Source organism: Mercenaria mercenaria, chromosome 7 (genome assembly GCF_021730395.1).
Source record: "Mercenaria mercenaria strain notata chromosome 7, MADL_Memer_1, whole genome shotgun sequence".
NCBI lineage: Eukaryota > Metazoa > Mollusca > Bivalvia > Venerida > Veneridae > Mercenaria > Mercenaria mercenaria.
In genome coordinates this window covers 57,154,618-57,165,206 of record NC_069367.1, presented here as the reverse complement: position 1 = coordinate 57,165,206, position 10,589 = coordinate 57,154,618, and the positions used below count along the sequence as shown (strand labels likewise).

At 35.7% G+C, this 10,589-nt stretch overlaps 1 long non-coding RNA gene across 1 annotated transcript; it reads right to left on the bottom strand.

Annotated features, from left to right (window-relative positions):
- Positions 1-2,839: 2,839 nt before the first annotated feature.
- Positions 2,840-4,568, bottom strand: LOC128558622 (uncharacterized). Its single transcript, XR_008371761.1, has 3 exons — positions 4,483-4,568; positions 3,613-3,865; positions 2,840-3,260 (listed from the first exon to the last, which is right to left on the bottom strand). It is a non-coding gene; the product is annotated as an uncharacterized LOC128558622 (long non-coding RNA).
- Positions 4,569-10,589: the final 6,021 nt, after the last annotated feature.

Genomic DNA, 10,589 nt, shown 5'->3' with positions numbered 1-10,589 from the left:
AATCCTAGCCTCCGGTTCTAGGATTACGGAAGTTCCGTATTCCCAGGGGCGTCGGAAGTGGGGCCGCAGGGGCCGCGACCGCGGCCCCAATAATTTGCCCAAAAACGATTTTTTGTAAATTCTTAAGTTGGAGTCGCAGGTCCGCGGACCCAATATTTTGTATAGTATATTAAATTTTGCTTCGCGTTAAACAATACACGCTGTCCAGATTAGTGAGTTACCGTGGTGACGGTGACACGATCGGGGGTGTTAATTGGAGTCATACACACGTGTACGTGATTGGACTTATTACGCATGAACAAATCAGCATGTTTTTAATTGGCATGTCTTTAGTCAATGGATCGTTTAATCTATACCCAGCCGCAAAGATCTAAGGTATTAACTTATAAAATTCAGAAAAATAATTATCATGTTTTTATTTAATGAATGAGGTAATTAAGTGTTAAGATTTATCACACCGCTAAGATGTAAGGAATTAATTACATAAATTGTTTTTACTAAAAAAAAAAATATGATATTTCAAACAAAAATAAGAAATGAATGTAGATATATATCTAACATGAATGATTATTGTTCAATACATTTAATACAAAAAAATACATTTAATACAAAAAAAAAAAAAAAACATACATGCATTCTTTGTATTGCGTTATACATTATTAATTCTGATAAGAGTTTATTAAACTTTATTTTGCTTAACGACTTGAGATGCGATTCAGTACCCTTAAAATGCACCAGAACTCGCCATTTATGATCCTGTTTTAAAAAAATTCAGGGGTTGCCCCCCCCCCCCCCCCACCCCCTTACGGGAGGGGGATGCCCCCTCCCATACCTACCCCCTCGCGGCCCCAATATCAAACACTTTCCGACGCCCCTGATTCCTAGACAACCCTATGAGGATAGGCTAGGATTACGGAAGTATTTAAGAGACATCAAAAATATGTTAGGACATGCATAAATGATGTTGTAAACTTCTTATTTCACTTTATTAAAATAACGATTTTTGATGCCTGCCTTATTATTCCGTGTTATCTATCCGCCATTTTAGGTTAGTATAATCTTAAACGCTATATTAATCAGGGGTGGTATAGTACGTCTTCAACAGGTGCGCGCAACACTTCCCGATGCGGCTTTTTTATGTCAAAACACCTCGATTCGGTGAGTAAACTTGCGATTATTTCATTGGTAACGAATAGATTTGGAAATGACATATAGTCTAAAGTACCCGCATGATCACTGACGTTTGCATTTTTCAAGAAAGCCTTCCGTTTAAGAGAACATTCGAGCACAATGCACTTCATGGAAACACTTCCCCATTCACCACACCATATTATACCGCATAAAAAGAGTTTTCATGCATTTCTAATGACTAAATGCCTTCACGGGTGCTCTTTTATGGCAAACAGAGGTCAGTGATTCCTTAATTAATTATTGCAATCTATAGTTTCAAAGAAATCAGTAATATAACATTTCGCCTTCCCGGTTCACCAGGTAAAACGATGCACTTCCCGACTCACCGCCCGTGTGGCATCGTGTTTGACTTAATTATATGTAGCCTTTCAATTTATTTTGACGCATAATACTTCGGTTGCCATATCAGCAAAACTAGTATTTAGCAATGAACGTTTATGTCAGTAAAAACAGTGTTTAATTTACCTTCAAGGGCTATATTATGACAGATTTACTCTTTCTTTTTCAGATCACAACAGAAACACCTGAGATATTCTGTTTATCAGAATTAAATTATGAAGCTAAACACTTGGGGTTCAGCAGTATGATATCCGTAGACAGATGAACGTAAACTGCATATAGTAATTCATGCATTTCTCGGGAATAAAATGACACGTCAAAAAAATTAGAATTGTAGAAAGAACAATACCCGCTTGTTGTGGATGTTTGTGAAAAAGTCAGAAATGAAGACCACAAAAGTAGTCGTTGTTTGAGGTTCACTCACTGGCAATATGTGCAGACACCGTTTAAAGCAGCTCACTGTAACATGTGACCACTACCGTACAATATTTAGCCATGGACAACTTTTGTAGACGGAAGTTAATGTGATTTTGCATGACTTCAAACAATTGTGGTTTTTTATTGAAACATTTTTTGTTTTGTCTGTCTGTGTTGCAGTCACAGAGTCTTGTCAGTGCCTCTCCTTTCTTCTAAATAACATTTGACAGATTTTGATGAAAGGCAACAGCAGTATTAAACTTTGTATGAAATGTAGTTGACACTAATGCTCATAACGGGTAAAACACAACAATGTAAATATTCTTGTTATCTCTATGTTTCGGTCAATAAACGTTCACAGATTATACTACATTGCCACTTTATCAATTTTTGTGTGTTTTTAATGAAATTTCTGAGTTATAATTAGTGTAACTGCGCAAAACCTCAACATTTTCCAGTTTAATGGTTTCAAGACTTATTATATTCTGATTTTTGTTGATTTTGAAGTTTAGGCAGTGCATCTCCACTTCATGTCTTTCTGTGGTGTCTGAATATTTTCAATTGTTGAGAATATGTGACATAGAGATGTACACTACTTCTTGATCGAAGAAAATTAACATACAATGTGGAAAGAATGTGTCAGATATGCGATCTTAATGAAACTTAAGGTGAATTTCATTTTTTTAAATGTTGAGTTATAAAGAATTACGTCCAGAGTTAATGAAACGTTAACATAATACTCGTATTTATAAGTGTGTATAAAATCTAGAATTACTACAATCAAGTAATAAATCTACTTTCGTTGATTTATGTAAATATATAACATTAGCTGATAAAAGGAAGATGTTGCTATGTCTTGAAAGTGTATGTGCGTATGTTTATGTCACAACGGCTTCCACTGTGTAAGGGTTTAAATAAAACATCAGTAAAATTTCTTTTTTTAAATAATCTTTTATACAACAACATTTTCAACAACTAAACAGTTTAAGAAAAGCAAAATAATTAACATTGCAAGTAAAATTGTTCTACCACTGTTCAAGCTCACTTCGAGTTTTAACATGTAATTGGGTGCATTAAGATTTTCAAGCAAAATCTGAACATTAGTCAAATGTTAAATCCTGAACCGCTTTCTAGTGTAGATTCAATCGATGTCCCATTCTACTACGTGGTAATTATAATTCGGTTGCAGTCACTCTTGGTCTTTCCCTGCGCACATCTAAAACTCCTTAATAGGAACATTTCGTTGGCGCGATACAGTAATTTCTCATTTTTCCCGAGCAATTGTGATGAACTGCATTGGTGCGACTTTATACCTTTAAAAATATATTAAAAGATTGCTCCTTTAAAAAACAGCAAATGACAATAATTTAACTATATAATTTTGCTTTAATTAGCATATTATCAATGCATATTCTTATTTGCCTCATCGAGACTTGCCTTGAACTCAAGTTCGGAATCAAAGCCACCATACTCGACTATTTTCGATGACACGCCATATATAGTTATGAAAAAATAATAAGAGTAACAAGTTAACTAATGGTTTCCAAAATACCTTCTATTTACTAGTATATTATTATGTGTCGAAGTGCCTATCTAACTATACCCCTTATTAAGGTTTATCTACTGTAACATTATTGAAATTAAATCAGTTATTTATATCCATACCTTCAAACAGCAACCGACATAGTCGTGACAAAGTTTGGTACGGAAACCTAGTTGAGCGTTGAAATCATTGTCTGTGGTAATTCCGTTAGAGGATGTTCTCCACTTCTCAAATATTATGTCGTACAGCTTTTGGAAAATATAATACGTCAATTATGTCTTGCATGCCGATCACTCAGCAATCCTTTTTAACATATATTGACAATTCCATTGATGCAGACTAGAAGTTTTGTTTCCTTTTTCATCTTTCATGTACCTAAAATAACAAATATAAGGACATGATAGAACATAATTATATCATACATATGCACGTTTATAGTATACAACATATGTTCAAGATATGCCTTGTTCTTTTAATATTATCTTCAAATGCTTAAATGAAGTTTACGGACCATCTAGTGCAAGCACTCTGACAATCAGTTATACGAATTAATAGAACTTCCAGGCAAGCGTGATCACGTTTACAGGAGCACCAGCCCGATGTTAGTCATGCTGGAAATTGGTGAGCCGGGAAGGACATCAATTCAGTTGGTGAACCGGGAAGGCAAAATTTTAGTTTACTGATTTTTCGGAAAGTTTAGATTCCAGTCACTAATGAAGGTATCACTGACATCTGTTTACCATAAAATAACACCCGTCAATGCTCGGATTTATCAGAAATGCATGTAAACTCTTGTTATGCGACATAATATGGTGTGGTGAATAGGGAAGTGTTTCCATGAAGTGCATTGTGCACGAATGTTCTCTTAAACGGAAGGCTTTCTTGAAAAATGCAAACGTAAATGATAAACTAGACGCATGTACGGGTACTTTAGACTATATGTCATTTCCGAATCTATTCGTTATCAATGTAATAATCGCAAGTTTACTCACCGAATCGAGATGTTTTGACACAAAAAAGCCGCATCGGGAAGTGTTGCGCGCACCTGTTGATGACGTACTATACCACCCCTCTTAATGGCGGCCCGCGGAAATATTATAGGAATATGAGGGTAAAGGTTAGGTTTAAAAAATATTCTATACTTTAATTTTTTATTTATAACCATATTGTATGTTATTAAAGACCATTTGTGTTGATTTGATGACAAAAATTGCAGGTATATAAGAAACATAGATAATTCTATAATATTTCCGCGCGCCACCATTAAGATTATACTAACCCAAAACAGCGGATCGATAGCACGAAATAATAGTGAAATAAGTAATTTTACAACGTCAGTTATGCATGTCCTAACATATATTTTATGCCTATTAAAGACTTCCGTAATCCTAGCCTATCCTCATAGGGTTGTCTAGGAATACGGAACTTCCGTAATTCTAGAACCAGAGGCTAGGATTACGGTACCGTAATCGTAGCCACTGCCATTTTGTTAATGCACATAGCGCCTCAATAGCCTAGTTGTAGAGTCCGCTTTGAGTGCGGTATAGATCTGGGGTTCGATCCCCGGCCGCGCAATGCCAAAGACTTGAAAAATGGTACTGGCAGCTCCCTTCCTGAAATGGTTGTTCCAGGAGGTAAAGTAAGCACAAGTAAGACTAGTATCTATTACTGGATACCTACTTTGTCGCACAAAAGCTTCCTAACTCGTGTTGTATGTTGAATTATATGCGACGTTAAATATAGCTTACCTTTATGTTACTATAATAAAATATTTACTTACTTACTTACTTAGGCTGATTATCAAAACTTAACAAAAAAAGTGTTTACTTCTTATTTGTCAGTCGATAAAACAAAAACAAAAAAAACACGAAACTTACAAACGAAAAGAATGTCTTAGCGGTGAAATAACAGAAAGTTCAATTTGATTTTGAAGCCTGAATTATCCGTGGCGTTCATTCCTTTACGTTACCTAATGTTATAAAATACAAAACTTATTAATAAAAGTAAAAATGTATTTATCGCAGCCAACACAGTACAGATAGAATAGCAATGAAAGATAGTTGAATCATTTTGAATGAAATTTATTAACTTACAGACTAATGTTTACGGAAAACTGTGTTTGTCACTTACGTTACTTAGAGCCACAGTTAAAGATATTTACTTATTTGCTTTTATATTTTTAAATGACGACTAAACCGTTATGTGTAATATTTAAACTGTATCTCAAGAAACGTAAGTGACAATATTTTTTCAAAGCGTATTATCATCGTATTATCATGTATTCGACCCGCCGACACTGTATGTTTATCGCATTGTCGATTAAACACACTTATTGACAAAGATATTAATGTCACAGCAGTTAACGTATTTCTAAAAACAATAAGGTGCGCGATTCCAGATTATTTTTCAGAAAACAGAAAAAAACAGGTGAAACACTACACCATTTGCTACTAGATGAAATACACAAACACAACCTGAACCCAAACTTTATCGTTGGACAAGGTTACGACGGTGCTGGGAACATGTCCGTTGTCACCGTTGAGTGCAGGCAAGATTTCTGCAGAATTTCCAAACGCAAAGTATATTCACTGTCGCAACCACCGTCTAAACTTAGCAATATGTCATGCTTGCAGGTAGCGTTTGTACAGTCGATGTTTACCGTTGTTGGGGATGTATTGTTTTTTATCACAAGTTCTCCGAAACGTCTCGGAGTTTATAGCTCTCATAACGATGACGGAGAAGCTTAAAGAAGTTCTGCCCAACACGGTGGTCTCAGCACTCGGAAAGCATCACTGCTTTCTATACCCACTTCAAGTCAATTCTAGAAACACTTACTGACCTTCAAGTTGGCATGGACACCAAAACTGTCCACAGCGTCAAGCCTTCAGAAGGCTGTCCTGTCTTTTGACTTTGTTGTCGCTTTGTGTTGCGTCAGCGGTCCCTTAGATACATTGAATCCTTTGACGGATTCAATGCAAGACCCTCAATGTGACTTGGTCAAAGCAGCACAGCATGCTAAAGTTCTTCATGGGTTGCTATATGCGTTTCTTAAAATGCACCAGAATGCGTCTTTTCATGTTCTTTTTTTCAAAATTTTCCCGGGGGAGGTCCCCCCGACCCCCACCGGTGGGAGGGGGAGACCCCCTCCCACACTCTCCCCCCTCGGCAATTCGTGCATACAACGGTGTGTGATGCGGTCAGCCAATCAGAATGCTCAGCGCCGATGACGTTTGTTTTGTTTATGTTTTGCACATTCTTCTTTCGTTTTGACGGATAAACAGAAAGAAATGCTGTGATGATCCTGGGAGTACTGTCAGCTGCCGATCGTTATGAAAACTTGTTACTTCAATGGTTTTTACAGTTCTGTTTATATTCTGAGTTGCTGATGTTGACTGATTCATGAATTAACTTGATGTACAGAAATGATTATCTAACTATGCATAGATGAATGTTTAGCCTAACTTATGTTTTTATCTTTGTGAATTGGGAGATATGCGGGTTATGCTCGTGTCCTACCCTTTTCATTTTCTTCGAGTGCTGCATTATATTTGAGGAACTTCGATTCATTTAGAAGATGCTGAATTTCAAGATAACAGATTTAATACCTTTTCGCATGAAACTTTGCATGTATTTATTTACATGGGCAGTGGTATATGAGTGTCTCACTCATCTCACTCTCATATTTGCAGTTTGCACAGCTTAGATGAGTAATGCTCATCTTTGTGCCTCCTTATGTCCATGATTGAAGACCTAGATCCTGACCAGTCATTTAAAAGTTCTGGTAGAACAAGAGGTACAGAACAGAACAGAACATATAAATACGATTTATGAATTTTACATGTACACATTTTTTTTTGAAAATATTTTTCAATTATATTGTTGAAACTTATCAGATATGGCTTGTACTTCATCCCTCATGTTTCTCATTCTTTAGGTGGTATATTATAGGTATATCGGGGATTTAGGGTACGGCTCCTTGGGTAAAATTGCTTAAGTAGCCTTGCATGAACTAGGGTTTGAACCGCACATTTTTTAATGATTGTTTTTAAGTTCATCGTCCTTGGACCCCGACACATTGTCCTAAATATGTAGTAAAAAACAGAAAGTTTTACCGTGCCGTTTTGAGGCTACAGAACCTTTTAAGCATCACTACAGTAGCATTTTTCGACGCTGAAAAAATGACGCGAATGTGAAGATATGCCCCTTAAGGTTAGGCAAAAAAGTTTGTTTCTGGTAACATGCTAAACAAATAGGGTAGAAAGCTAAAGTGCCGCCAGTTTTATTTACAATCAACTATAATAGATTTTTATTTAATGATGAGTTAATCGAAATTGCTCTTGTAACGTTTTCGTTTAATAAAATGAGAGCAAAACAAAAAAAAAACGAGTTTTGTTTTTACTTAAATATTCCACAAAAATAGCTTTGCTCAGCGTTAAAAAATATCCATCCGTATTTTTTTTTTTACCAAAATAGAGTATGTTTTATACTAATACGTCCTGTAAATATATAGTAAAAAACAGAAAATTTTACCGTGCCGTTTTGTGGCTATAAGAACTTTTTAAGCATCACTACAGTAACATTTTTCGACGCTGAAAAAAATGACGCAAATGTGAAGATATGGCCCTTAAGGTTAGGCAAAAAAAATTGTTTCTGGTAACATGCTTAAAAAATAGGGTAGGTAGCTAAGGTGCCGCCAGTTTTTAATTACACTGTTACAATTAAGTAATATATTTATTATTAGGTATAAGGCCATGTCACGTTTACGAAGTAGGTTCGAAATGGCTTTTTTGACCATGTCTGGAAGGTTTTCGACCCACTTTGGTTCCTTTTGACATAAATTTGTACTCTCTTAATACATGGTCGAATAGGTATGGGTCCTGGCTACGGATTAAGGCCATGTTCGAAAACCTGGGTGAGCCATATGTGCCCGGAGAGGTAATACATGGAGGAACGGTACTGTATTAAATTCGTACTGAATTTCAACTGATGATGACACTATGTTACATTTTGACCCTTGTTCGAATCTCTACACCCCAGGTTCCTACCTATACCATATATGAATATGTTTGTAGATGTCTTAACTTTACATTTAAGCTATTTACAAGTCCATATGATGCCATCAGAGCTCAGGACAGGTGTCAGAAAATAACCAAACTTGTTATTTGCAGTAGGGTGCTGGCCAAGACTAAGCTGCCTCGCCCCGGAGAGCCGTGAGAATTGCTTCAATGGTGTCATTGGACTCAATGAAGGTAGTGCTTGAGTTTTCAGTACTGCCTTAACTGCTCTGAAAAGTTCATATTTTGAGAATATTACCGGACTTTTACCTATGACCTTGACCCCTAGTCGACCGGGTTCGAACCTGACGTGGCCTGTTTTCTCTAGGTACTTGCTTGCCCTTTGCAACAAGGTATCATTTATTAAAATCGGACATCAGGTTATGAAGATATGACTCCTCTGACAAGGCCAGCCCCTCTGTTTAATATATGAAGAAGTATTCATATTTTCACGAAAAATGATACATTTTGAGACGGCCCTCCGACGAAACCGTCGGCGATGAAAATATACAAATTACATATCTGCTTAGACAATGTTTAGATATAATTTATAAAAGTTATTTCATTAAAATATCTTGTGTTTGGAACATTCTACAAGTATGTGAAGTTAATGAAAAACGTTGCCTTTTACCGTACGGAAAAGTACGGAAATACAGGTTTTATCCTAAATTACGTACAGACGGACGAAAAGATGTTGTTGTTTTTTTGTCACAAACTTTCAAATTTTGTCATTTTCTGTCAAAACAAGTTTAAATTTGCAGTTATTTCGCCAAAGTAAATATTTTATAAGCACTTTTTCCTTATTTTACGGCAAATAATTTAAGCCAAAAATGGCAAAGTTCAGCAAATGTTCCCGACGACGTGCTCATCGGGGAAGACGATTGGTTTTCATATTCGATTAGACAATATTTCCAACTACATTTTAAAAGAAATTTCAGTTTGATATCTTCCTCTTAACTCTTTTTATAATAAAAAGAAATTCATGAATTTTTCGAAAAAAATGCGACCAAGATTAGCGTTATACGGTCCCTATAGCAAGTCTACAGATCGTACAGACGGACAAAACTTACCTAAAACTATTTATTTCCATAGAAATAATTGTTATTCGCCAAAACGTGTTACTTAAGAGCCTTAGTTGATGTGAAATATTTTTTTCAGAAAAATAAAGTGTATTTTCGTAATGTTTTTGATTTTTGACATAAGGGCACCCATGTTCGAGCCCAGACAACCCTTGGTGTCGGGTTTGAGCCTTGCGCTATACCTTTACGAAATAGTTCTTGAATAGTTCTACAAATGAATGTAACTTTCATTAAGATATCTAGAGTAATATATCGTATACCTAGTAATAAAGAAGCGATAAAATATCCGTGCAGAACTACCCGCTATTATCTGAGTCTACATGTCTTTTTGACCACACCAAGCACGTGATCGCGATCGGCCAATTTGCTCTGAACAAATGTGTAATATTTTATGCTATTATAGACAAATTCGATCATTTCTGTAAAATTACTACATAAATATGGTACGCTTTATACAAAGTATATAAAATATGTTAACTATTTGCGTTGTTAAATAGGCTCAGGTCTATAACTCTCTTTTGTGGAAAATGTATTAGCAATAATTTTGTATATGTTAGAAGAGTTTCAAATAATGCATGTTTTATTATCTTGCATAACTTCGAATATGACCACGCAGATAATAAGGTCACTGAAAGGAAATTTACCCTAGTGTTTCCACTGATGTGATAATTATTCTTATCACTATAAACGAATGCCCTAGTCTCAGCCTATTCTTTAATTAGTACTCATCCTCGCAGAAACATAATATTTCCGTATTTCGGGTCTGATCGGTAGATATTCGGATCTGGCAGTATGTTAACTAATGAAAGCGTTACCGTCTGTGTGATAACACATTCCATAAAAGCTACCACAATTACTAAATAATGGGATAACTAATGTAATTAATTAACGTTTATCTGAATGTTGCGTAACTTGTCAATTCTTCAAAAACAATTTGAAACGGTGACGTCGAAAAAACGTAAATTT